This window comes from Hylobates moloch, unplaced genomic scaffold (assembly GCF_009828535.3).
Source record: "Hylobates moloch isolate HMO894 unplaced genomic scaffold, HMol_V3 SCAFFOLD_14, whole genome shotgun sequence".
NCBI classification, from domain to species: Eukaryota; Metazoa; Chordata; class Mammalia; order Primates; family Hylobatidae; genus Hylobates; species Hylobates moloch.
In genome coordinates, this window is record NW_026652289.1 from 7,580,017 (window position 1) to 7,606,557 (window position 26,541).

General features: G+C 43.5%; 1 protein-coding gene across 5 annotated transcripts in view; it reads left to right on the forward strand.

Moving 5' to 3' along the window:
• ERG (ETS transcription factor ERG) overlaps positions 1–26,541 on the forward strand; it is a 297,697-nt gene that overhangs the window by 55,320 nt on the left and 215,836 nt on the right. For all 5 annotated transcript variants that reach the window (XM_032174500.1, XM_058427799.1, XM_058427798.1 and 2 more), the window contains exon 2: positions 23,652–23,753. The gene's annotated coding sequence lies outside the window, so the exon portion shown is untranslated. The remainder of the gene's footprint in view (positions 1–23,651; positions 23,754–26,541) is intronic.

Below are 26,541 nucleotides of genomic sequence, written 5' to 3' on the forward strand. Positions count from 1 at the left end.
GCTCTGTCGCCCAGGCTGGAGTGCAGTGGCATGTTCTTGGCTCACTGCTAGCTCCGCCTCCCGGGTTCAAGCCGTTCTCCTGCCTCAGCCTCTGGAGTAGCTGGGACAACAGGTGACCGCCACCACACTCGGCTAATTTTTTGTATTTTTAGTAGAGACAGGGTTTCACCGTGTTAGCCAGGATGATCTTGATCTTCTGACCTCGTGATCCACCTGCCTCAGCCTCCCAAAGTGCTGGGATTACAGGCATGAGCCACTGCACCCGGCCTGTTTACCTTTGTATTTTGAATTTCATTTTTTTCCTTTCCAGGTTTAATTTTCTTTTTATTGAAGATATACTCTGATAGCTCTTTAATTAAGTGTCTGTGAGTAGTAAAATCTTTCAATCTCTCCCTCAACATTTCTTCCATTTACACTCACTCTTGAATGTTAATTTTGCCTGACACAGAATTTTAGGTTGCCAGTTATTTTCCAGCAGCACTTTGAAGGCATTATTTTATTCCTTTCTGGCATCTGTTGTTGCTGATGAGAAATCTTGTATCCATCAGGTTGTTTCCTTTGTAGATAATCTTTATTCTATTCTCTGGTCACTTTTAATACTTTGTCTTTGACTTTTAATACTTTGTCTTTGATGTTTTATCGTGATAGACTAGATGTGGATTTAATTATGTTTATTTTGCTCAGGACTCTTTTTTTTTTTTTTTTTAAACTGAATCTCATTCTTTCTAACCACCTCCCGGGTTCACGCCATTCTCCTGCCTCAGCCTCTCCAAGTAGCTGGGACTACAGGCGCCCGCCACCACGCCCGGCTAATTTTTTTGTCTTTTTAGTAGAGACGGGGTTTCACCGTGGTCTCGATCTCCTGACCTCGTGATCCGCCCGCCTCGGCCTCCCAAAGTGCTGGGATTACAAGCGTGAGCCACCGCGCCCGGCCTCTGGTTATTATTTATCTCCAAATACATCTTCTGAATAATTTTTTTTTTTTTTGAGACGGAGTCTCGCTCTGTCGCCCAGGCTGGAGTGCAGTGGCGCAATCTCGGCTCACTGCAAGCTCCGCCTCCCGGGTTCATGCCATTCTCCTGCCTCAGCCTCTCCGAGTAGCTGGGACTGCAGGCGCCCGCCACCACGCCCGGCTAATTTTTTTTTTTTTGTATTTTTAGCAGAGACGGGGTTTCACCGTGGTCTTGATCTCAGTCCTGACCTCGTGATCCGCCTGCCTCGGCCTCCCAATGTGCTGGGATTACAAGCATGAGCCACTGCGCCTGGCCTTCTGAATAATTTTTATCCCTCATTTTCACTGTTCACTTGGACATCTTATGCTAGCCTCCACACTCCTTAACATCTCTTTCTGTTTTTCCTTCTTTCTAGGTAGTTCACTAATTTCTCTTTTCATTTTTGAATAACTAATTTTAAGATATCTATTAAATTTTTATTTCTGGAATTTGTCTTCAGTTATTTCAGCTCTGCCTGTTATTGATTTATACTCTGCTGCTTTTTATTATGGTTTAAATTTCTGTTTTTAAAAAGTCATTTTAAATTAACTTTATAGATGCTTTTGGTTTGATCTTTTATCCAGGCTGTTTGGGGTGCTAATCCTCAATCTTTTTGTATCTACTACATCTACTAAAATCTACTTATTTTGGTTTTTTTCTTCATGTACTTTATAATATTTTCTTGTGAGCTTATCTTCAGTGGGGATTATTTTTTCTTTGTGAATTCTCTGTAATGTAAGCTATGAAAGTATCTCTATAAAGTAGTTTTATTTTTGCTTCTGCTAGAGCCCTAGGGGTGTTGATGGTCATGAATCAGTTTATTTATCTATCTGTCTGTCATCTATCTATCAACCATCTATCTATACATCTAATCATCTATCAGTCATCTACCTACCTATCTTCTATCAATTATCTATCTACCTATCTTCTATGTATCATCTATCTACCTATCTACTATCTGTCATCTGTCTACTTACCTACCTACTTTCCTGTCTTCTATCAATCATTTATCTGTCTATCTGTTTATCTATCTACCTATCTTTTATCAATCATTTATCTACCTAGCTATCATCTATCTCTCTGTCATTTATCAATCATTTATCATTTATCATCTATCAATCATCTATCTAATGACCTATCAATCACCCATGTATCTAGTACCTACTTACCTATCTACCTGCCTACTTCTATCAATCATCTACTTATTTACCTACCTACCTATCTCCTATCTATCTATTATTTATCATCTATCTATTATCTATTATTTATCTATCTATAATCTATCTATCGATCTATCTATCTTTCTATCATCTATCTATCTATCTGGGCTGCAACACACTATACAAGTAATAGAAATGTGGTTTTTATTTCTCACAGATGACTGTTTTTGCTGCACATAGCCTTAGGCACACAGCGACTTTTGCTAGGAAAGGTTCCAGTCTTTGCTCTCCTGCTTCTCTTGGGTCATAAGCTGTGTCCTTTGTCCCTGCTTGGGCCTTGGAACCCCACCCGCAGTCCTTAGGACTTACACTTGTGACCCAGATCCCTATGGGTTCCTGTGGATTCAGCTAGCACTTGCTAACTGAATTTCTTTCTTTGATTCTGGACCTTGGGGATTTCTGTTTTCTTTCTTTTGCTCTTGGCCATGTATATAATGTATATAAATTCTTTCTTGGGGGTAGGGTGGATGTTGGTGGTGGTTAGATTTTCTCTAGCATTTCAACATACTTGTAATTGGAATAAGGCCTGATTGTCTCAGGCGAATCGACCCTGTGGTGATTTCAGACTGTTCTTTATGAAGATTATTTGTTGTACTTCTAGTGAAGTTTAGGGACAGCATGGGCATTCAGTGAGGGAAACCATTTTTTAAAAACGGTGGTTTTTGTGACCCCATGACAATGGTTACTGTGCCACTCTAAGATCACATTTTTAATATAATTTTGTATTACTGGTGTTGAAAGCCTTTGGGGTAGTATAGATAGCATTTTGATGGTTTAAAAAGTGGACAGAAGTGGGGAAGGAGAGAACAAAAATAGCCAGTATTTTGGTAGGAAAAACTGAAAATTCAGCAAGAGAGTAAGTCTACAACTGTGTGGAAGCTGGAAGAGAGGACAGATGGAGAAAAATATTTCATCTAGGAAACACTGAAGATTGTTTTAAGGGGAACCAGAGCAGAATCTTCAGTTAGAAAGAAGCAAGCAAGAAAAGAAATAATATGCCCTATAGTAAGTACACTTTCTGGTTAACATTTCACACTCCCAACAAGAGCAAATGGCTTGTAGATCTTGCAGCAGCATGGGGCTAATAGAAATTGCATGGAGATTTTTAAGTTGCTTCTATTCAAGCTGACATTATCAGAGAATGGTCCTTGAGTAAGGCTGAGGCCATTCTTCAGGACCTAACGTGGATATGCTAGTTGAGTTCGTACTTAGGACACAGTCAGTAATACTAACAATGTACACATTATACTGGTAATAAAAGAGCTAACATTTATTTGAATATTTTTGGAAAGGCATACTGTAATGTCTGTAGAGATAAATGTTTATGCTTTGGTAGGTAATTTAAAAAATCTATTATAATAACATTCACATGAAATTTCTTTTAATTAAAAAATAATGCTTTAAGGACATTAAACAATTATTTAAAAACTCAAAATTGCCCCAATTATACCACCCTTGTGTGACTATCTTCATTTTACATTTGTGTATTATTTTTTCTTATTGTAATCATACTGTACATAATATTTTACATTTTCTATTTATTCCATAATAAATGTTTTCATGTATATAATAAAATTCTCATAATTTTGTAGACATTTTAGAATGGAGACTTGCTATTAAGACATAAAACTTGTACTTTTTTTTTTTTTGACAGTCTCCCTCTGTTGCCCAGGCTGGAGTGCAGTGGTGCAATCTCGGCTCACTGCAAGCTCCGCCTCCCAGGTTCACACCATTCTCCTGCCTCAGTCTCCCTAGTAGCTGGGACCACAGGCGCCCGCTACCACGCCCAGCTATTTTTTTTTATTTTTAGTAGAGACGGGGTTTTACCGTGTTAGCCAGGATGGTCTCGATCTCCTGACCTCGTGATCCGCCCACCTCGGCCTCCTGAAGGGCTGGGATTACAGGCGTGAGCCACCGCGCCCCGCCGAAGCTAGTACATTTTTTAAAAGAAGGAAATCAAGATGCCAATACGTGAAGGCATTAACAAAGGAGGAAAACCTCTATTCTCTAATTTCATCAGCATTTCAGCATATAAAGGACACTTTAACCTCCACCCCCAAAAATCTAAGGACATAGTTTTAAAAGAATGTGACTTCAGTTATGTTAATTTAGCATAAGACTACTGTTCCTCCACTTTCCTCCTATTTTTCTAAGGATGATTGAAAACCTTATCGGGGCCCTTCTTGATCCAAGAACGAAGTCGGGGATTCCCTGGCCTGCGCCATATCTCGAGAGACTTACTTAAGGGGAATGCTGTTTGTGATTTTTCTTGCAAAATCGCTGATTAACTCAGTGAGAAGGCTGGCATTTCCAATGATGGGCCCCAAATTCACCACTTCTTTTCACAGGTGGAACTCCTTCACGCAGCCCCAGAGCAAGGAACTGCAAAGAATGACTACAGGGTGCGTGCCACCATGCCCAGCTAATTTTTGTATTTTTAGTAGAGACAGGGTTTCATCATGTTGGCCAAGATGGTCTCAATCTCTTGACCTTGTGATCCGCCCACCTCGGCCTCCCAAAGTGCTGGGATTACAGGCGTGATCCACCACGCCTGGCCCCAATCTGTTTGTTTTAATCGGATTTTGTCTGAAAGTCCTAAAATATGTTCAAATATGGCCACTGCTAGATACCTTGACGTCTTTGCCATTCACATTTTCATTGACAAAGGACTTGCTCTGGATGTGAGCTGTGTTTCGGGTCTCTTCATGTGGCAGAGGTGTCTTTAGGAGACCCTGCTGTGAGTCCAACACTGGACTCACAGCAGGGTCTGTGAGTCACTAAGTGTAGCAATTTGGAGCTGGCTCCATTTGATGTCATTGAGTATTCATAGTACCTGGGGGCTGGACAGGATTTTGAACATTACCTTGCCTGTGCTCCTGCTTGAAATCTGTCTGAGCTCACCCTGCCTTTCTGGCAGAGTTTGTTCTTGCCCGGACCCTGGCTAGGTTAACTTTCTGAGTTGAAGCATGAAGCTCAACTTTTTCGATGTGGTTTGCCCTTCACTTCTCAGAAGGAAATTCATACCCACTGGAATCGTCGTTTTCTTCTTGAGGACTCCACCAGCTCTTGGCGTTCTAGGAGTGAAAGGCTCATGTGTTTTCTTCAGGAAACTTCTAGCTGCTTAAAGGAGCCTAATGTGAAGCATCAAGCCACTGAGAGGTGTTCAAAGATTTTCTTCAAAATGGCTTGAGAGGGAAAAAATCACAAAGCCCACAAATGAATGTATTGTTAAGCATGACTTCTCCAGCACGGTTGCTCTGTGCTGCTATTTACAAAATGGAGCAGTGTTTTTAATGATGAGGGAGGATTAATTGCTGTAAATACACGAGTTGCTGCATTTCCCTTCCTTATCCCCTGCCCCGTTAAAGTCCACATTTACCAAGTCATTTGATGTTTGAATATCTGGTGTTTGTACAACTGTTTTGGTTTATTTATTTATTTATTTATTTATTTTTGAGACGGAGTCCCACTCTGTCACCCAGGCTGGAGTGCAGTGGTTCAATCTTGGCTAACTGCAACCTCTGCCTCCCAGGTTCAAGGGATTCTTCTGCCTCAGCCTCCTTAGTAGCTGGGACTACAGGCGCCTGCCACCATGCCCAGCTAATTTTTTGTATTTTTAGTAGAGACGGGGTTTCACCGTGTTAGCCAGGATGGTCTCGATCTCCTGACCTCGTGATCCACCCGCCACGGCCCCCCAAAGTGCTGGGATTACAGCCATGAGCTACCGCTCCCAGCTGTGGTTTCTTTATTTAAAAAATTCCTATGTTTGCAGTGAAACAGCCAAAAGTTAAAAACTGAGATGCATTCGAGAAGTAGGAGTTTATGCCACATGCAAAGAGCAGGTAAAAAGCACTCAGGAAGACAACAGAAGTAACTCGGAAGTGTTCTTTATGAAATATGCTTCTTTAAGGATTGCTTGAATCTGGGAGGCGGAGGTTGCAGTGAGTTGAGATCACACCACTGCACTCCAGCCTGGGCAACAGAGGGAGACACCATCTCAAAATAAAAATAAAAATAAAATAAAGTAAAATATGCTCCTTTAAAAAAGTGCTGGTTAAGCTTTGACTACACCTCATTTAAAATTTTTTAATGTCAATAAATTTATTTTAAGTTGCTTCTAGGAGAAAACTGTTACTATTTTAAAGTTACTATCTAGGAGAAAACTGTTATCCTCTCTACTTAAATCAAGATAGTGACTGGAAGTGCTGGCATATGGAAATAGGAGGGTGAGTGCTTGGAGTGAAATGCTCATGGGTGCCTGTCAAAGGAATGAGAAACTCGGGGAGTCAAGTAATCTAAGAATTCAAACGGGGAAAATTCTCCTTATGCAGGAACAATATTTAGTTGTGATTCCAATCTTCACCTTGTATCTCCCCTGTTTCTCTGGCTAGCCTTTGGCAGTGAAACCTCAAAATAAATATTTATTCATTTATCTCTCTATTTTTCTATTTCTCTATATGATTTTTTTTTTCTTAGTGAGCGTGTCTATGACAGTAATATGGTGTTGGATTGCTTCAAAGTTAACTCACCACATTGCCTTTGCCACCAAAGAGATCTGCCTTTTCTTTAGGTTTTGTAAAGCGTTGTAGGTATTTTGGGCCCACAGTGTACAGTTGAGCCTTCAGTTGGGATTCAGTGGGGATTCCCATCAGTGGTGTTATTGAAAATTAGGTTGGATTCCTGCCTGATCTGGCTGCCGTGTTGTGGACTCTGTCATCTGAGTTGTTGGGGGAAGGCGTCCTACTGACCATTCCATCCTGTGAATCCTGGAATACAGCGATCCCCTTGACATCTGTCCATCCCAGCAATAAAAGCTGGTGAACTCTGTGTCCACTGGTGGAGGTGATAACCATGGTTGGTGTTTCTTCCTTGTAAACCTGATTGTAATCCCCAGAGAGAAAGGAAATCTAATAGTGGCAGCCATCACCATTAGACTCTTGGAGCCAGAGATTTCCAGGTGGGGTTAGATGCATGGATAGGTTGCAATCCCAGGCCTGCCTTTTTCAAGGAGCGATAGCAGAGTTTCGAAATCATCTGAAGTCTCAAGGGATGGTTCTGTGGCTCTTACAGAAGATGCTCTGAATGTGTGTTTATTGGTTGTCCAAAAAAACAAAACAAAACAAAACAAAAAACAAAAACATAAAGAATACAAACAAAAACCTCTTGGCATCTTTAAGCCAGAAATGTGCCTTGTTTAATTCTACATTCAACTGGTTCTGTGATTCCATGCTTACTAAGATTTCTTACTTTTGCAGCTATTGGTCAAATAGGACAAGGAGCCCCTTGTCCCTGCCCTTTATCCATCTTAAGAGCAAGGAGGCATGGTCAGTGTTATCGATGAGGTCCATGTGATGTTGGATCTACAGTTCTGCCATGAGGGGCGTCGTCACATGGGGTGGGGTCCCTTTACTGTCCCCTCTGGGCCCCTTCATTGCACTCTGGAGGGTCTTTCTCCTGTGGAGCAAACAGGGACCCGGAGATACTAGGCTGGAGCTGTCCTGAGTCTTGTCCTTAAGGGGACATTTTCTGTCTTACCCATGCCACCTTGAAGGAAAATGGGACCCCAGCTACAGAAATCTACGTAGAGCTGGACATTTCTCCTAGCCACTGGCCTGCAGGCAAATACTTCTGATTCTGAGGTTGTCAAGACTGCCTTGATGCCCAGCCATTCTCAAACCTGGGTGTTTTCACTTACTACCTTCGCCAGCCCCAGGGGAGCCAAAGCCGGGGCGGGGTTGGGTGGGGGTTGCGGGTAGGTTTGGACCTCCTTGTATCTGTAGACTCTTCTGCCTCTTGGTATTTGTCTGTCTGATATGCTTGCTCTTGTAAACTTCTTGGCCTCGTCACCAACCTCGTGCCTTATAGATCACTTCTTTTGCCTCCTCTTGTTTCCTCAGCTCTTTCAGAGACCCAGTGGGCTGTTGCTCACTCTTGGCCTGATTGGTTTTGACCCTATCCTATTTCCATGTGGCTTTGCTACAGGTTTACCTGGCAGGGCCATCCACCAGACATATGAGAAACTGGGCTTCTTTGTTTTCTGAATGAGCTGTTCTCAGTAGGGTATGATGTAGGTGCAACTTTACTTCCTCCAAACTCGTGGCTCAAGTCTGATAGCTCCTTCCTGTCCCTGTTCCGAGTCTTCTCAAGCACCAGACTTTCCCCGTCACTTCTAGATACAGTGAACAGTCTGATTTCCAAGTATTGAGAGGTCCAGAGAAGTTGAATTTTTAAAAGCCTATTGTTCGTCCTGTTTCAAGATTCTTTGCATCCGGAGCTGGTGTCAGCATTGGAAACACCTCTGGGGCCATGGCCGGCTCCCAGCCTCAGAAGCTTGCACACCCACTCCTCTCCTTACCACTGACCTCTGCCTCTGGTTCTCCAGGGCTGGAGCAGGAAGACAGGACAACAAGGACTATTAATAGGATTACTTGACCATGCATCATGATTTGGTGTCAGATTCCCCTCTGTGAAGCAAAGGTCTAAAAGCTGCCCTTTGTTCATGGAATGCATGGGAGGGTGCCGAAGGGCTCTTGCAGTGACATTGCCCCACAGCTCTCCATGGCAGGGTGACATCCTTGTGTGTGTCTGCTGATGGTACCCTTCCCCTAGCTTCACCCTGGTACATACACCTCCAGCCTCTTTCTGTCAGGGCTGGCTCACCCCTGCAAGTCCAGCCACCTGCCATGGGTCCCTGGGTACAAGGATATACCCAGGCCCTCTCACCTCACCATGGATGGAAGCTCAGTGTGCTCCCGCGTGGCCTCTCCTTCTTACCTGTCCCCAAGCAGCCTCTGCAAACTTCTCTACCTGGAAGGCAGTCACCAGCCCCTGTGCCCTGGTAGCTCAGAACCCTAGGGAACCCCTTGGAGGCAGCCTAAATGGTTTTTTTGAAGCTTCCCGCACTGGTCTTGAGGTTGGTGCATCTGCACATGGATGTGAAATTTCCCTGCCTACGTCCCCCTTTCCTTTCTTTCCCTGGGGTGGAGAGAGGTGCTGCACAGCCTCTGAAACTTTCTCTGAAGGAATGCCAGGTCTCTGGTCTCTTCTATCAGTGCTGGTGCATAAGAGCTAATTGTGCAGATGTCTTCCAACTCCTCCTTTGGTTAATTGAAATTGTGGGAGGATTTATACTGTGCAGAAACCAGAAAACTCTACACATCCACCCTGCTCCTCTCTGCGACTATGGGAGCTGGATATTCAGCATTGACCAGTTTCTGACATATGTACCCTTGAGGCTGGGAAGGCAGAGGGGCAGGGACTTGCTGTTGTTGTTTAGGTCACTCCTTAGAGAGTGTGCATGGATGTGCCGGCTTCCTTTTTTAGAGAGTGCACCGCTGCCGTGCTCTGCGCTATTCTGAGCCTCAGCCGATGGGAGGAAACGTCCAATTTTGCACATGGTTACTTATGTGGCATTTGTGATATATTAGTGCTGTGCCTGGTGTTTCTTTCATGATATTATTCCGTTTTCCAGGTTAGGAAACTAAAACTCTGAGAAGTTGGACTTGTTCAGGGCCAGGTGGATGATCACTGCTAGCCTCTGCGCTTGCACTCTGCTGCCTGCGCTTCCGTGCCTGTGACCCTGTCTGTGGGTTCACTGAGCCAGTCTCATAGTCCAGCTGCTGACTCCAGGAATGGAGCATGGGGCCCAGGAATGCCTCAGCGATTCTGATGCAGGTAGCTTATGGATCATATGGTTGGAAATCACCTCTGCAGCCTGACAGAGACTGGAGTCTTGGGGTTCTGGGAGAAAATGGGTGGTTTTTAGAGGGAGGCCCTCCTCCTTCCTGTGCTAGAGCAAGGTCAGGCTTACAGTCCTTGCTTTGTGTAAAGGATGTGGCTGGCCCAAGAACAGGGCTCTCCTTAACTCCATCTGGGGAGCCCAGTGACTCTGGTCTGCTGAGATTGACCTCCACACAACCTGAGCACCTAACGCTGTCAATTTCTGCTGGATTGTTTTGTGCTTATTAACGATCTCTCAGTTATTTCTCACATAATTGACTTTAAGTCAATGGATTGCAAATGTTAATTACATCACATAATTTCTAAATGATATGATTTTGTAATTCTGAGTTTTATTGGCAGTTTTGGTAATTTACTCTGTGCACATGCAATTTGCCCAGTCGGTGTGGGCTCTGTGATGTGCTGTCTGGGTTCCCTTCCGGAAGGAAGGACTTACTCCCTCAGATGCTGGGAGTATGGTTGGAAGATGCCTCAGCTGCCAGCCCTCTTTGGGAAGTTCCTGCTGATGATGACAGCCGTGTCCAAGCTCATGCCTCGTTCCCAGGACATCCTACAACCAATGACTCATCAGTGCAGGAGTGTCAACCAGCGTGCTCCAGAAAGATCCAATAGGGTGGATGTAGATAGATCTTTCTCTCTCTCTCTCGTTCTCCGTGTGTGTGTGTGGGTAGATATATATAGATATCTCTCTATATTTCCAGTTCCTTAAAATAAATCTTATTACACCCATCTCTATGTCCATACATAAATGTACACACACATGTGTTTATATGTATATAGATATAGAGATAAAATGAGATATCTATGGATGTATATGTATGTAAATATATGTAGATAGATAAACCAGTTTCTTAAAAATACATCTCATTATATTGATCCATATTTATAACTATGTACATACGTGTATATACATATATATGCATGTAGATTCAGATGGATGATAGATATAATGAGATATATTTTAAGGAATTAGTTTATACAATTGTAGACTGGCAAGTCTGAAATTGGGAAGACAGGCCAGCAACGATCTTTCCTTTTCTCCAGAGTGGGCCACAGCCTGGTGCTGCAGGAAGAAGAAGATATTACCATTAAAAAGAACAGGCCGGGCGCGGTGGCTCACGCTTGTAATCCCAGCACTTTGGGAGGCCAAGGCAGGCGGATCACGAGGTCAGGAGATCGAGACCACGGTGAAACCCCGTCTCTAATAAAAATACAAAAAATTAGCCAGGCGTGGTGGTGGGCGCCTGTAGTCCCAGCTACTCGGAGAGGCTGAGGCAGGAGAATGGCGGGAACCCGGGAGGCGGAGCTTGCAGTGAGCCGAGATTGCGCCACTGCACTCCAGCCTGGGCGACAGAGCGAGACTCCATCTCAAAAAAAAAAAAAAAGAACAGCCAAGCTCTCCTGGGTAAAAGGAAGCCCTGGGAAGTTGGTGTCTGCTCAGATTACCTACACAAGAGTCTCAGTGCTTTTTGGGGAGACTGCCTTTTGTTTTCAGAAAATGTAGGTGGATGTGACTGAGTTGCAGGTGGGTGGTGTGATGTCTGAGTCTTCCTGGGGTTGGTCCACCCCGTGCCTTAAACACCCGCGTGGGGGACCTGTCCTGGGAGGTAAACTACTTCCAGCTCAGCCTGAAACCAACCATGTGCTTCAGTCTTCTCAAGAAGGCCATCTTGGCTGGGTGAAATTTTCAGAGGTTAATTCAGAGACTGGTTGCCAAAACTTTGCATTTCAGAGATATCCAGGAAACTAAGGAATTCTCCAGAGAAACTGGGAGGCATTACAACAGATTGTAGCTTGCATGTATCTATGTAGTTGAATTTTTGTCATCAGAAGGATTAGTTCTGTCAAGTAATCAAGTGTCACACGGTTCGGCTCACAAAGGTTAATCTTTCCGCTCTTCCTGGGCTTTGACTGTGAATGAGTATCACTGGATCACAAGAGAGAGGGTGGAGATGACTCACAGAAAGTGCCTCCTGTTTGCTTTCTCTGCTGTTGAACCAGCGTGTGCCTTTCTCTACACTTAGACAGTATGGTCCTCAGGAATACATAGAGGCTGGTTTTGAATTCCGAGTTTGAATTTGTGTTCATTTGCTTACCCTACCTGTGATCTTCACATGCCTCAGTTTTCTAAGAAATGAGAACAGGAGTAATCACCTTTCAAGTTCTCTCAATAAATGGATCTAGTGATTAATACTACGAAAGGCTCTGCCTGCACCTTGCACTGCTGAACAAAGCTGTTACCACCACACAGAAGAAGGGCAGTAGCCTTGCTGGGTTAACTGGGTTCGTGATGAGCTTATTTTTTACAAAATATTAAGATGTTCTAGCTATTATAAAAAGAGAGCCCCCCATCCCCCACCAATTTTTTTTTTTTGAGACGGAGTCTCGCTCTGTCACCCAGGCTGGAGTGCAGTCGCACAATCTCAGCTCACTGCAAGCTCTGCCTCCCAGATTCACGCCATTCTCCTGCCTCAGCCTCCCAAGTAGCTGGGACTACAGGCACCCACCACCACGCCCGGCTAATTTTTGTATTTTTTTTTTTTTAGTAGAGATGGGGTTTCACCGTGTTAGCCAGAATGATCTCGATCTCCTGATCTCGTGATCTGCCCACCTTGGCCTCCCAAAGTGCTAGGATTACAGGCGTAAGCCACTGCGCCCGGCCTCCCACCAATTTTTATACAGAGTGGATCTGGTCCTGGGATTGCAAAACCTGTTCAGATTCCAGAAGGTTAGGCCAGCAAAGAAAATTCTGGTACTTAATTGTGCCTTTCTCAGCAAAAGAAAAAAGTGGTGAATAAACCTTATAATGCACCTCATGAATGCTACAAATTGAAAACTCAATGACATTTCAAGCAAGAAAAGAACCCCATAGTGGTATGTTGGTTCACCAGGCAGGTGTGTGGGAAGCCAGGCGGCCAGCGAGGCTCTGCCCTCCAGGTGCGGACCCTCTCCCCATGTCACTGAGAAGCTCTTTCCATCTCTTTCCATTCTTTATCACAGTCTCCATCTTAAAGCCTACACACTGCCTCTGGAAAGTCTTGTTGTTCTTTAAGGGCAGAACACTTCAGAGCCAGCCTCCACCGCCCCCGCCTTGCTTCTTCTCTGAGGTGGCCCCAGCAGGAGTAACCAGTCCTAGACCCCGACTAAGCAGAGCCCCCTGGCTTCCATTGACCAACCTCACAGGCCCGGGTCCAAGGATGCACATGCTCATTCTTGGGACTGAAACAGAACTCCCCATCACTGAGACCCACATTTCCTGGCTTTCCATCCTGCTCTCCTCTCTTCCCTGCACCTTCTGTGCTTAATTGGCCACCAGGCTCTGACATGTTTTCTCATCTCCACCCTGTCTCCTGCATTCCGAGGCTTCCCCACCTTCATTACCTTGGGCTGGACCATGGCAGCCATCCTGGAACTGGCCTCTCTGCCTCTGGCCTTCCGTCCCTGTAGTCTCCTGCCTCATGAGTCTTCCCAACAGCCTCTTTGGAAAACTTTGCTCGGCAAGTGCTCCAAAAACTTCAGCTATTTTCACAACAAGGTTCGGACTTCCTAGCCTGAAAGTCTAGACTCTCCCCACGGCCTGGCCCTTTGAGATCCACACAAACCCTCATCGTCCAACCAATGTGCCTGCCATTTCCCTCTTGCCTCGGGCTCTCCCGCTTCTTCATTTTTCTGGAACTTCTGCCTGAGAGACTTGTCTGGTTTCTCTCCACCCTCTCTGTTCCAGGCCATTGTGCAAAACCCCTCAGCTCTTTTTTTGCTTTGCAAATCCCTTCTCAACCATCTCAGGAGATGGCCAAGATGGCAAAATCGTTTTTACAGTTTCGACAGGGGGCTTCTATTAAATGGTCTCGTTGACTCCTCACATGAAGTAGCTGTGTTGGCTCCCTGTACAGAGCCTTCTGCAAGCTGCATTTGATTTCTATTTTGCTTAAGTTATTGTTTTTGTCGGATTGTCTTCCTCTCTGATGTCCATATAAGTTCTTCCTATTTTTCATGATCTGGGTTCTGCTATTCAAGGCTGAAACGCCCTCTTTTCCTCTCCTTCAAATGATTCCAGTTATTCCTACTGGAGCAGCTATGTGGCCCCTTCATCTGCATCACAAAACCTGAGTCCACAGCCTTCTTCTCCTGCAAGGCATGTGGGCTCTTTGGGAATGAGAGACACACCTTGGAACTTTTCTGTCCCATATGGCCCCGTCCACAGCTCTGTGCATGGGGTGAGTGCTCAGTTCATACTTGTTAAAGGACGCTTTGATGATGGAGTCCACGGAAAATGCTATATAGATGCAGTGCCCACCTGTGAAGCTTCATGGGTTAATGGGGAGGCATGTTGTCCACCTCACGTCCTGAGTATCGGGGAAGCATGTTTGTGGCGGGGCTCATGATTTCTATTTTAACTATCAAGGATGATTTTTAAATTTTTATTCCCCAATTGTGTCCAGTACAAATGAGGTGATCTTTGTGCAATCCTCATAAACCAGCCAAAACTCAGTGGAAATGGAAAAGCTGGTTTCATTGCTCCTGGTGGCTCAGTACCCATCACTGAAATCCCAAAGTGTTTTTGGCAAAGCCGATGGGTATAGAACTATTTTCATGATGAGTTCAAGGTTCTTTGAAATTCCCCACCCTTAAAGAGCACAAGGAAACCTTGTCCTGTTGGTATTCTCCTTTTTTTTTTTTGGCAACAATGTGATATACCGAATTGAGAATCTGAAATATTTTTTCTTCTTTTCTCTTTCTGCTTTTAATGCTGCTTGATTTTTCTTAGGAAAGGTTCTCACCTCTATCTGCCTCTCTATACTATATCTGCCTCCTACAAGTATCAAAGTGATGCTGAAAGAATAAATTTTATCTAAAAAGTGATAACTTGTAATAAAGTCTCTTACATGTAATCTCTCTTTAATATAACTTGCCATTTTGTTCTATTACAGATCATTTTGTATTTGGGAGTTTTGCTTTATTTAAAATATTGAGATGCTAATATGTTATTGGTTAATTGCCAATTGGGTATTTTATATATAACCTCAGAAGTAATGAAATGTTTTTTTTCTTTCCAGTATTGTTCATTTGAAAATATAAAACAGATCTCATTGCAAAGATGGTTATCTATGCATTTGCTTCTTTAAGATTTGACCTTGTAATTATATTGAGACAAAATTCATTCTGAAGGTCAAATTTGCTTCTAAAACAGACTTCAAGATTGAGTTCTCAAAGATATATTGTGGATGAACTTTCTTAGAAATACATAATGCTTGTTTAATCTGTGGCTTGCTTTTCAGTTGTCTGCTCTTGTAAAATGACTAAATATGTGTTTTTCCAGTTGAGCTTAAGGAAAAAAATCCCTGGTAAATGTGTTTTCTTGAACAGAAGGCTCAGTGTAAAGCGGGAGAGAAGTCATATTTATAGTTGCTTTTACTTTCTTGATGTCATCTGCCTTTCAAATGCTGTCTGTTTTCCTTCAAATCTCTCATTTTTACGGGGGACCCCAGGCAGACCCTGGTTCCCACACTGAGGGTCATGGCGCTGTTTTGCTGCTGTGTGTTTTGTTCTGGTGGAAGCTGGCAGCCACCTCAACTCTGAGATCAGCTCAAATGCTTTACATGCAAAATGGCAAGGCTGAGAAAGAACTGAAAGTTTCCTTGGGTCCAAGAACATCTTGGGCTTTACAAACTGGTGCTCACAGGCACGTTAATACCTGTGTTTATTTTGCTATCTCCTGACACACACATAAAAAATGGGGAGACGCACTGGGGAGAAAGGTTGATTGAATGTCATGAATGGAAGAAAGGTTGACCCTCCAAAGCAAAATGAAATGAAACCAAACCACAATAACAACCAAATGAAATAAGACTGACAAGAAGTATATGGTCATGGTCAATACATGGCTCAGATATGATTCATGGAGACCCTTGAGATTTTCTTCCAGCAAAACTGCACTTTAAAGGTTTAAATGTTCAACATTTCTCTATGACTTAGAGTAAAAGGGGACCCTTTAGGGAATTATATAAGATTCTAAGGATTGCCTCACTGAGTTCTAAAGTATAGCAGAGTTAGTGGTGCAACAATTTACATAGGAAAAGCACACACACACGCACACACACACACACACACAGAGTGAAGGGAGATGACAATAAGCAGCCCACATTTTGGGCTATTAACCAGGTTTAGGAAGCAAAATTGCTCAAGTGGGAGTAACTGAAGAGCACTCAAGCCTGCCATTTTTCCAGACTTGGAACTCCTCCTCCCTGGTTTCTCCTCTCATCACAGGGTCTCAGCTTCTAGGAGAGCAGCTGGCTATGCTGGCTTCACAGCTTTCCTCTGAACACTCTTTTCTTATCAACAGTTCCAGGCTTCTTGGTCTCTCTTTGGCTTCTGGAGCCCAAGTGTGCTAGAGCTGGCTCCTCCCAACTCGCCAGAGCCGGCAATGATGCGTTAGAGCACATCTTTTCCCAACTCTGCATTCAGGGACTCCCCTGGGTTTCTTGCAATTGCCCGTGATGGAAATATTGACTCCATAGCAATGACTAAGTGCTTCAAATCAGGAGTTTTCCTGTGAGAGCCTGTTGTTAGCCATCTGGCAGCACACCCCTTCTGAGACAGTGGGGTCCCACCTTCCCACCAGAACTGACCCCACCATTGTGCTGTGAAACATGGCGTTTCCTCTACCTCTTCCCCAGACAGTAATGTCCTTAGGTCCTCTGGCTCTAGAATGTCTATGTCCTCTACTCCACTGGCTCCCTTTATCCTGTCTATAAACATACCTGCTTTTCTCATCCTTCAAACAGACTGAGCAAATAAGATAAACCTTCTTTTCATTGGTTCGTAAATGCCTTGAGGGCAGGGCTGAGTCTTGTGCACTAGTGCATCCCTAGTTACTAGTAATTTCTGAAGTACAGTAAGTGCCCAGCAAATGTTGGGTGGGTGAAGCCAATTAGTGCTTTTTCATTTTTGTTTTTATTGTTTTTTTGGTTTTGTTTGTTTGTTTCTTGGTTTGTTTTGAGGAGTCTCACTCTGTCCCCCAGGCTGGAGTGTAGTGGTGCAATCTCAGCTTGCTGCAACCTCCACCTCCTGGGTTCAAGTGATTATCCTGCCTCAGCCTTCTGAGTAGCTGGGATTACAGGTGCCCACCACCATGCACGGCTAATTTTTATATTTTTAGTAGAGATGAAGTTTCACCATGTTGGCCAGGCTGGTCTTGAACTCCTGACTTGAAGTGCTGGGACTACACGCATGAGCCACTGCGACCTGTGGCATTAGTGCTTTTCTTTAAACTGCCACTCCCTCCCTGACTTTGTTGCTCGACTCCTTCCATGAGTAGCCTGCATCGCCCTTTGCGTATCCTCCCTGTCTTTAACTACTAAGCCATTTGGCTTCATGAGGTCAGGCTCCTACAACATTTTTAGACGACAGCAGAGGTTTTAAGTTGCCAAATTCAGGACCTATTCTCAATGCATATGGTTGGTTGAATGACTTTCTCCTGGACATTAATCTCTCTGCAGATGCGACACTGAACTTTCCATCTTACTGAATGTCCTTCCTTGGCTTCCATGACTTAGATCTTTCCTAGTTTCCTCCTTATGCTCTGACTGCTCCTCCTTGTGTTCTTGGCTGTTTTCCTTTTCCTTCTCAGTCTGAAAATATTTCAGACACTGCCTTCAATCCTCTTCTGCCTCCCTAACTCCCACTTAGACCCTTTTGCCCCTTTCACCCCTGGACTTTCCAATAAAGAAAAAAGAGGAAGGATTGCAGAATTTCTGTTTTTAAAAAGCTCTCTAGCTGATTGTGATGCTCAACCAGGCTACACTCTGGCATTGAGGATCAAGCAAGGCAATGGGGGAGTTGGCATTTGTGATTTTTTTCTTTACAACTCTCTCTGTTACTAGGCTCTGAACTCATTGGCAAAGCCCAACCCTAGTAGTGTTTAGCTCAGTGCTTGGCACATGGAGGGAACTCAGTGAGCATGGATGGATGGATAGATGGATGAATACATGGATGGATGGGTGGATGGATGGATGAATACATGGACGATGGATGGATGGATGAATGCATGGATGGATAGATGAATGAATACACGAATACATGGATGGATAGATGGATGAACAATTGTATGAATGAATGGATTTGAAGGGCAGGTTGAATTTAGATCATGGAAGAAGACAATATTATCAGTGAAATCATCCCTTAATTATAGAGACAAATCATTCAACATTTCTGAGCTCATACTCTGTGCCTTGTGGGGACATAAAGGTGAAAGACTCTTTCCCTGCAGCATGCTTCTTTGGAGAACACTTCCCTTCTTCCTTCTCCTCATCTATTTCCTCCACCTTTCCTGCTCTCCTCCCTATTCCCACTTATTGAAATGCTAAGTGCCCATCAACTGCTCTGTTGCTGCATCTTTGGTACCTCTCTTGTGACCTTCACCACATTCTGCCCCACTTAGTAATTTAATTAAAACTATAACCTCCTCATCATACCCTTTGTTTATTGAGGGGAGGTTCCATGCCACCTCCAGTACCTGGACACTCAACATGTGGATAGACTGAGATAGGCCACTTATCATGGTAATAGTTATTTACTAATTCTTAGATACAGTGTTGTAAGTATGGAGATCTGTGAGCTGAGCTAATTTCCAGCAGATCATTTTATTTTAAAATTAGAACTGAAGAGCATATTCAGCATGTCTGCGTGACTATGGATACAGATGGTAAAAGAGCTGAAAGCGACTTTTTTGAACATGGATACTAGAGTGTATGGGATACTTTTGCTGCCAGTAGTAACAATAACAACAAAAATGACCCCAATTCAAAATGGTTTAGTTAACAAGGAAAATGCATTTGATGTGCCTAGCTGCCCTGCCATGAGATGCCTTCAGAGTTGGTTAATACTCTTCCCTACTGTAGGTAGAAATATAAGGACTTCCCTCCTTTCCCCCAGATATCCACAGCGTATTGGTTTTATCCTCAGGTGACCTCTTCTCATGGTCTCATGGTCCTGGGATGGCTCTCACAGTTCCAAGTGCCACACAGACAGGACTACTACTCTATGGCCTTTCTTCATCAGCCAACACTTTTCCTAGAAGTCCTCTAGCTCGCTTCCCTGAGTGTTAGACTGACCAGAATTATATCATGTGCCCTTCCCTAAACCAATCAGTGGTGAGAAGAAATGGTGCCCGGTGATAGGATTTACACTGGTGTTGAGGCTGGTCATCCTCCGTGGGTCATGTGGGGGCAGGCAGAACACCCAAGCAAAATTATGTTTCCTTCCATAAGGGAGGAAGGGCAGCCAGTTGTGTCTGCTGCCATTGCCACCTATGTGTGGCTATACATGGAAAAAGCAGGCTGCTCCGTGGCTGTGTTCACCATAACTGTGGGGATAGATGGCTGCTTCTGCTCTGTCTTTGGCATTGCTGGTGGGAGTGGAGCCTTCTCCCCAGGCTGCTGTCACCCACGTGGGGTCCAGGCTACTTCCTGGAGTGAGGACACCTTTTCTGGAGTTTTCTTTCTTCACAGTAGCCAATTCCACCTATGGAATATTCACTGCTGCTTACACATGGTGGCCAGGGAGATCTGTGCATAGAGAGTGGTTCTCTTGTCTAGTGTTTTGGGGAACAAGGTGGTCATTCATTCCTGAATTTAACAATGCCTTTGCTGGGCGTGGTGGCTCACCCCTCTATTCCAAGCACTTTGGGAGGCTGAGAGAGGAGGATTGCTTGAGGCCAGGAGTTCGAGATCAGCCTGGACAATGTAGTGAGATCTCATGTCTCCAAAAAATTTTTTAAAAAATTAGCCAGGCACGGTGGTACATGGCTCTTTTTCCTATAGTCTGAGCTACTTGGGTGGCTGAGGTGGGAGGATCACTTGAGCCAGGGAGGTCCAGGCTGCAGTGAGCTATTGGCACCACTGCACACCAGCCTGGATGACAGAGAGAATCCTGTATCAAAACAAAAACAAAAACAGAGAACAATGCTTGGCATCTGTCCATCTGGACCATAAGCAACCCCATCTCATTGAACTTGCACCACCTCTCTGGAGTCAGAGCCTCTTACTCACAGTTTTCAGATGAGCAAACTGAGTCTGAGGGAGGTTTTGTTGGCTGCTAGTGGGTCAGCACAAACGTGGGGCTCCAAGCTCAAGGTTCTTTCTGCCTCACCATGGCTGCTTTGACACCTTAAGCTCACCCTTCAGGTACTCAGATGTGTTCAGCTTTGGCCATTTCCAGTCCAGATTTCCTGATGATCCAGTGCCTTCTTCTACCTCCCCATACAGAACACAGAACCTGACTGAATACTGAATCCCAGGGGCGATGTGGTTTGTCCCACTGGCCAGGGGCAGGGCTGGGGGGATGGTGGTGGTGGTGGGGTCTCTTCAGGTCATGTGACTCCTTGACCTTGGTTTTCTGCCGTTGCTGGACCAGGGGCGATTGAGCTGGGTTGAGCAGTCTGCACTCTTACCAAAGTTCTCAAATGGCTGTATTTTTTGAGTTCTTAAGTCTGGTTTACATAATTTTCTGACTTTTTTGCTTTGATGAGGCCAGCTCACGCGGCTGGTAGTGTGCCTTTCTCTGGCAAAGCTTCTCTTCCTGGACTTTGTGACATCTTTTTGGATCCTTTGTGGCTTCTCAGCTGTGTTACGCATAATTTACGTTGTCAGGTAAATGCTCTCAGGATAAATGAAATATTAATAACGCCATAATGCTAATTTAAAAATACCCATTGCACCTATTTAAGAGAATCCTCTCTGGGCTTGACTCTGGGCTTTAAATCAGGCCCAACAATGTCTCAACCATAAATCAAATTATCCTTTCAGCCTAGTAGAGGTTTTGGCATAAAAACCTGCTGTAGAATAGCATAGTATAGGAAATCTTAGTTCACGCTTTTAAAACTTTTATTCCCTTTGCAGAAATTGGAAACCAAATACTCCTTTAACCACTTATCCATGCAAAACAGTTAACCAAGCAATAGTCAATATTGGCTTTTGGATTTGGGGAACATGTTTATTAACTCAAGATTTGCACAGCTTTGGTTGGGCGTGGTGGCTCACACCTGTAATCCCAGCACTTTGGGAGGCCGAGGCGGGTGGATCACGAGGTCGGGAGATTGAGACCATCCTGGCTAACATGATGAAACCCCGTCTCTACTAAAATACAAAAATTAGCCGGGCGTGGTGGTGGGCACCTGTAGTCCCAGCTACTCGGGAGGCTGTGGCAGGAGAATGGCGTGAACCCGGGAGGCGGAGGTTGCAGTGAGCCAAGATCGCGCCACTGCACTCCAGCCTGGGCGACAGAGTGAGACTCCGTCTCAAAAAAAAAAAAAAAAAAAAGATTTGCACAGCTTTGCAAAGCATGCTCTACTGCACCGTCCCCCTCCCCCATCCCCTTGAACATCAGGCCACCGAGCAGGGAAGGCCAGCTCCTTGGGCCCATGTATGGCTGGATGGGAAAAGAATACATTACAGTGAAATAAATGCTTTAAAATCATGTTTAGGATTATAAAATGATTATTCCTTAGTTTTCTCCTCTGATTATAAAGATGAGTATTTTTGGTTTAGAAAATTTGGAAAATACACAAAACTATAAAGAAGGAAATAGGAGTTCAACTTTTCAGATGCTATGTATAAGTGAGAGGATGCAGTATGTGTCTTTCTGTGCCTGTCTTATTTCATTTAGCATAAAGTTCTCCAGGTTTGTTCATGTTGTCACAAATGACAGGATTTCTCTTCTAAATGCTGAATAGTGTTCCATTGTGTATGTGCGCCACTTTTCTTCATGGGCATTTATGTTGATGGACACTTAGGTTGATGCCATACCTTGTCTGTTGTGAATAACGCTGTAATGAATGTGGGAGTGCTGGTACCTCTTTGACATACTGGTTTCATTTTCCATTTTCTCTGGATCTATCCCCAGAGTGGGATTGCCAGCAATCATGTAGTATTTTGATTTGTAATACGTACAAAGTTGATTTGTAGTACATTTGTAAAGCATATAGTATTTTGATTTGTAATTGATCTTTGTGTTTTTGAGGAACCTCCATACTGTTTTCCATAATGGCTGTACTGATCTACATTCCCACCAACGGTGGACAAGAGTTTCCTTTTTCCGCATCCCCACCAACACTTGTCTTTTTGATAATGGCCATTCTAACAGGTGTGAGATGACACTCATCATGATTTTGATTTGCATTTCCTTGATGATTAGTGATGTCGAGTGTAGGGGAACTGGGGAGATGTTGGTCAAAGGACACAAAATTTCAGTTAGACAGGAAGAGTAATTTCAAGAGATCTATGACTTGAACTTGAATAGACCTATGACCTATTGACTGTAGTTAATAACAATGCATTATATTCTTGAAAATCACTAAGAGTAGATTTCAAGTGTTCGCACCACAAAAAAATGAGTATGAGAGGTAATGCAGATGTTAATTAGCTTACTTTAGCCATTCCAACACATATACATATATATATGTATATATATATATTTCAAAATATAATGTTGTACACAGTAAATATATATTACTTTTATTAGTTGGTTTAAAAAAATAAATAATTTTAAAAATATTTAAAAAAGAAGAAAATAAGAACTCCTATTTCACACTGGAAAGCCAAAGACCATGACTGTTAACCATTTTGATAACTTTTCTCAGATCATCCTCTTTCCTTTCCTGCCTTCCCTTTCTTATTTCATCCATTTATTTTTTTTCTTTGTGCAATATTGGGATGATATTATGTACGTGGTTTAGAACTCTCATTATTTTCCCCCAATAATGTTGTGTTTTGTTTTCTGTATCACAACAAATGCTTTTCTGTGACATCTGGGCAGTTTGCCTCTATGCATAGGTTTCGAAGACATCAGGTGGAGTTGGCTGGGGGCTTCCTAAGTAGAGTGGGAATGTCAGCTGGCCCGTGGAACCATCTAGAAATAATTCTGACCATTACAAATATTGATCTGATGCAGTGCTTAAGATGTATTCTAATTTAAAACTATTTTCAACGGAAACAGATGCCATTTACAATTTCTCATGTTGTAAGGATTCTACTAAATATAATATTTGGGGATTGAATATTTTACTTGGAAAGTTGTTTAAGAAATTCCTGTATCTAAAAAAAAAAGAAAAAGAAGAGAGAGAGAGAGACTGGATTTTGGAGCTGTGCTACAGGCATATTGTAAGAAAGATTTTTTTCTTTCTATCTTTTTAGCTTGTTAGTGTTCTAAGATTTTAAAAAATATGGATCCTCCTAGCATTTACAAAGTAAAAGGGTTGTTTCTTTTCTGGGACTAAGACAATTGCTTAATTACAGTTCTCAGGATGTTTTCTAAATTCTGAATCCCACTACCCTATTCTGAGCAGCAGAAAGTGCTAACAGAATGATCTGGGGAAGCCATTATTACCAAAGCTGGGGGCTGTAAGGAAAAGAAAACATTTTCAAAATATTTTCTGTGCAAAAGCGTCTGTGTGCTTCAGCATGCCAGTTAGGCTTGGCCTTGCTTTCACTCCCAATTTTTGCTTCATAATGCTGGGCTTCCCTCAGAGGAGAGGAATGTTGTCCCCTCTTTTTTTTAAAGGGAAGGATTTAAGTTCTTTCCCCTTTTAGGATATTTTAAAATAACGTTTAAGAAATAGGTTTTGTCGGTACGTGTACAGTTGATCCCTGGTATTAATATTTGAAAACAAAATAAGGTTTAATATTCTTAAACTTATATTCAGGTTATTCCAGGATCTTTGGAGACCCGAGGAAAGCCGTGTTGACCAAAAGCAAGACAAATGACTCACAGAGAAAAAAGATGGCAGAACCAAGGGCAACTAAAGGTAAAACGAACAGAACCCGAATAATCTTACGCTGCCTAGTCAGGACCCCTTTTAAAAAATGTGGGTATGTAAATATTTTGTATCTTTCCTATTTGATTTTCGTGGTTCCAAACCTCCACAGACCATTTCTGGATTCTTTGCTGTACTTGGATGAATTATGTTGGTTCTACATGACACCCTTGACTTCCCTGAGATAAGATGCCCCATTGCCCAGCACTGCCTGTTCCCGGCCCTACAGTGTGGAGATTGTAGAATTACTGCTTTCTCAGTTCTGTAGTCTTCACAGGCCCTCTTTTCTCCATCACCGTCTACTCTCTTCTCCCTTTTCCAGAGGACCCAGAGGCTCAGTGTCTACAGACTGGTGCTTTTACGATATTTCCATTTTTCTATCATACTACTACATTTGGCTTACAGTCATTTTCTGGTTATTTCATCTGAATGCAACTGAAACCTTCTTTCAAGGAGCACACCCAGGCAGTGAATCTTTGTATTCACAAAACATGCCAAAAAATAAAAATAAAATCCAGTTGGAGAAGGAGAGGGTCAGCACCCTCTCTCTAAGGCATGCCCATGAGGCCGGCTGGAATGCTAGGGCTCCCTTGGAGAAGCCCCGCAGGGATCAAGGTGATGGGGGTGCTCACATGACACTCACGCAGGCCGCAGAATGTAAGAGTCCCTCCCTTGCCAGAATGAAACCAGGGTCGATTAGTGGAAGGAATAGCAGTCCATGGAGCTGAGACATGCCTTGACCAGGGTCAGTGTTCAGTGAGAAATGGTGCGATTAAAATGGATGTGGCTCCTGAGGCCATACCCCCACTGCGAGGCCTCTTATCTGCATCAGTTAAGTGACTTTCATAAGTCCCTCAATAGCGGTATTTTCCTCTCCCAGCGCTGTTGTAACAAATTGCCATGAACTGGGTAGCTTAAAACAACAGAAATTCATCATCTCGCCTTTCTGGAGGCTGCATGTCCAAGATCAAGGTGTCAGCCCAAGTGGTTCCCTCTGAGGGCTTTGAGGGAAATCTGTTCCAGGCCTCTTTTGTCTTTTCCCTGTGTCTTCACACCATCGTCCTTCTATACAGGTCTGTCTTTAAATCTTGTCCCTTTTTTCGTAAGTGGATCAGTCATGTTGGGTTAGGTCACTAATGACCCCACTTTAATTTGATTGCCTCTGTAAAGGCCCTACCTCTCTATCATCACATCCCGAGGGACCGGGGGTTAGTACTCCAATGCATGAACTGGGGGAGAGAATTGATACAATTCAACCCATAGCTGTAAGTATTTTTATTCATTTGGAAAGATGAGCCATTTCCTACTGAAGAAGTCCAGTTTCTTATTTTTAGATAAATGTAGAGATGCATTCAGTTTCTCATGTTGTCTTCCGTCTCCCGCTGGTATTCCCCGCTTAGCTTTGGAGTGCAGGAGCCAGGACTGGACTGGGTTAAGGTGACTGGGGCACAGGATTTTGGGCGGTGCTCCCCTTTGGGTACTGATCCTGCACTTGCATGAGCCTGAGAGGGAGAGCCTCCTTAAATCATGGGCCCCACGTTTCTCCCTGCCTCCTTCTTCCTGCCCCATAAGGGAGGTCTCTGCCCCAGTCAGGGGCCTGGTGTGCTTGCCAGGAATCAGGCCTGTGCAGTTCTTATGACAGGGTTTGCTGGTGAAAGACTGATTTGCCCAATATCTGCTCATCCAGGACAAGTGCACCGAGTGACCAATGCTTTCAAGGAATGGATTCATTCCTATGAATACTAAATTGCTTAGAGCCATTTTGCCTACAATGTTTTCACTTAATGACTAGTTATCTTAAAACTAAAAATACATTTCTAAATTAAGGATGTTTTTAGTCAGTTGACAAAGGGCTCTTACGAAAATTAGCAATTTATTTATTGAGAATTATTTTTCTTAAAAAGTTGCAACATTTTAATTAGCCAGCCATGGTAGCACATGCCTGTAATCCCAGCTACTCGGGAGGCTGAGGCAGGAGAATCACTGGAACCCGGGAGGTGGAGGTTGCAGTGAGCCAAGATTGTGCCACTGCACTCCAGCATGGGCGACAGAGCAAGACTCCATCTCAAAAAAAAAAAAAAAAAAAGTTGCAACATTTTATACAGTATCAAAATCTTCCATTTGAAGTATTTTTACTTTCTCAATTATAATGATTACCACTTGTTTAGTGTTGATTATGTGCCTAGCATTGAGAGAGTTTTCTTTCTGAGGCATAATGCAGTTTAATCTTCACAAAAGCCTGATGGTGTAGACAGAGGAGATAATCAAACAATGGTTCAACTTGCATACTGACCAGTTAAAATAGATACAGACCAACTCTTGCACTGACACCATTGTGAATTGCTGAACATCGTTTGGAGGTTTTAAAAAATTTTATTTATGTTTCCCAACACCAAATACATGGTGTCTTCGCCAGTACCAACCAGTCATTCAACACTGATACCAACTGGATATCCAACAGTTCAGTTCAATTCTGACACCGACTACCTGAAGTTTGCACACAGGTTTAAGGGCTGAGCTCCCCAACAGCGTCCTCACTTCAGATGCCAGTTACAAGTATTGGGTCCCCAGGTTACCTACACTCTGTCCGACGTGGCTACAACATTGGGGGTTCCCACAATCCCCCTTTTAGGTGCAATAACCTGCTAGAACTCAGGAAAGCGCTATGCTCTTATGATTGCAGTTTATTATTAAGCATATGAATGAACAGCCAGATGAAGAGGTACACAGGGCAAGGTCTGGAAGGATTGCAAGTACAGGAGCCTCTGCCCCCCCCCCC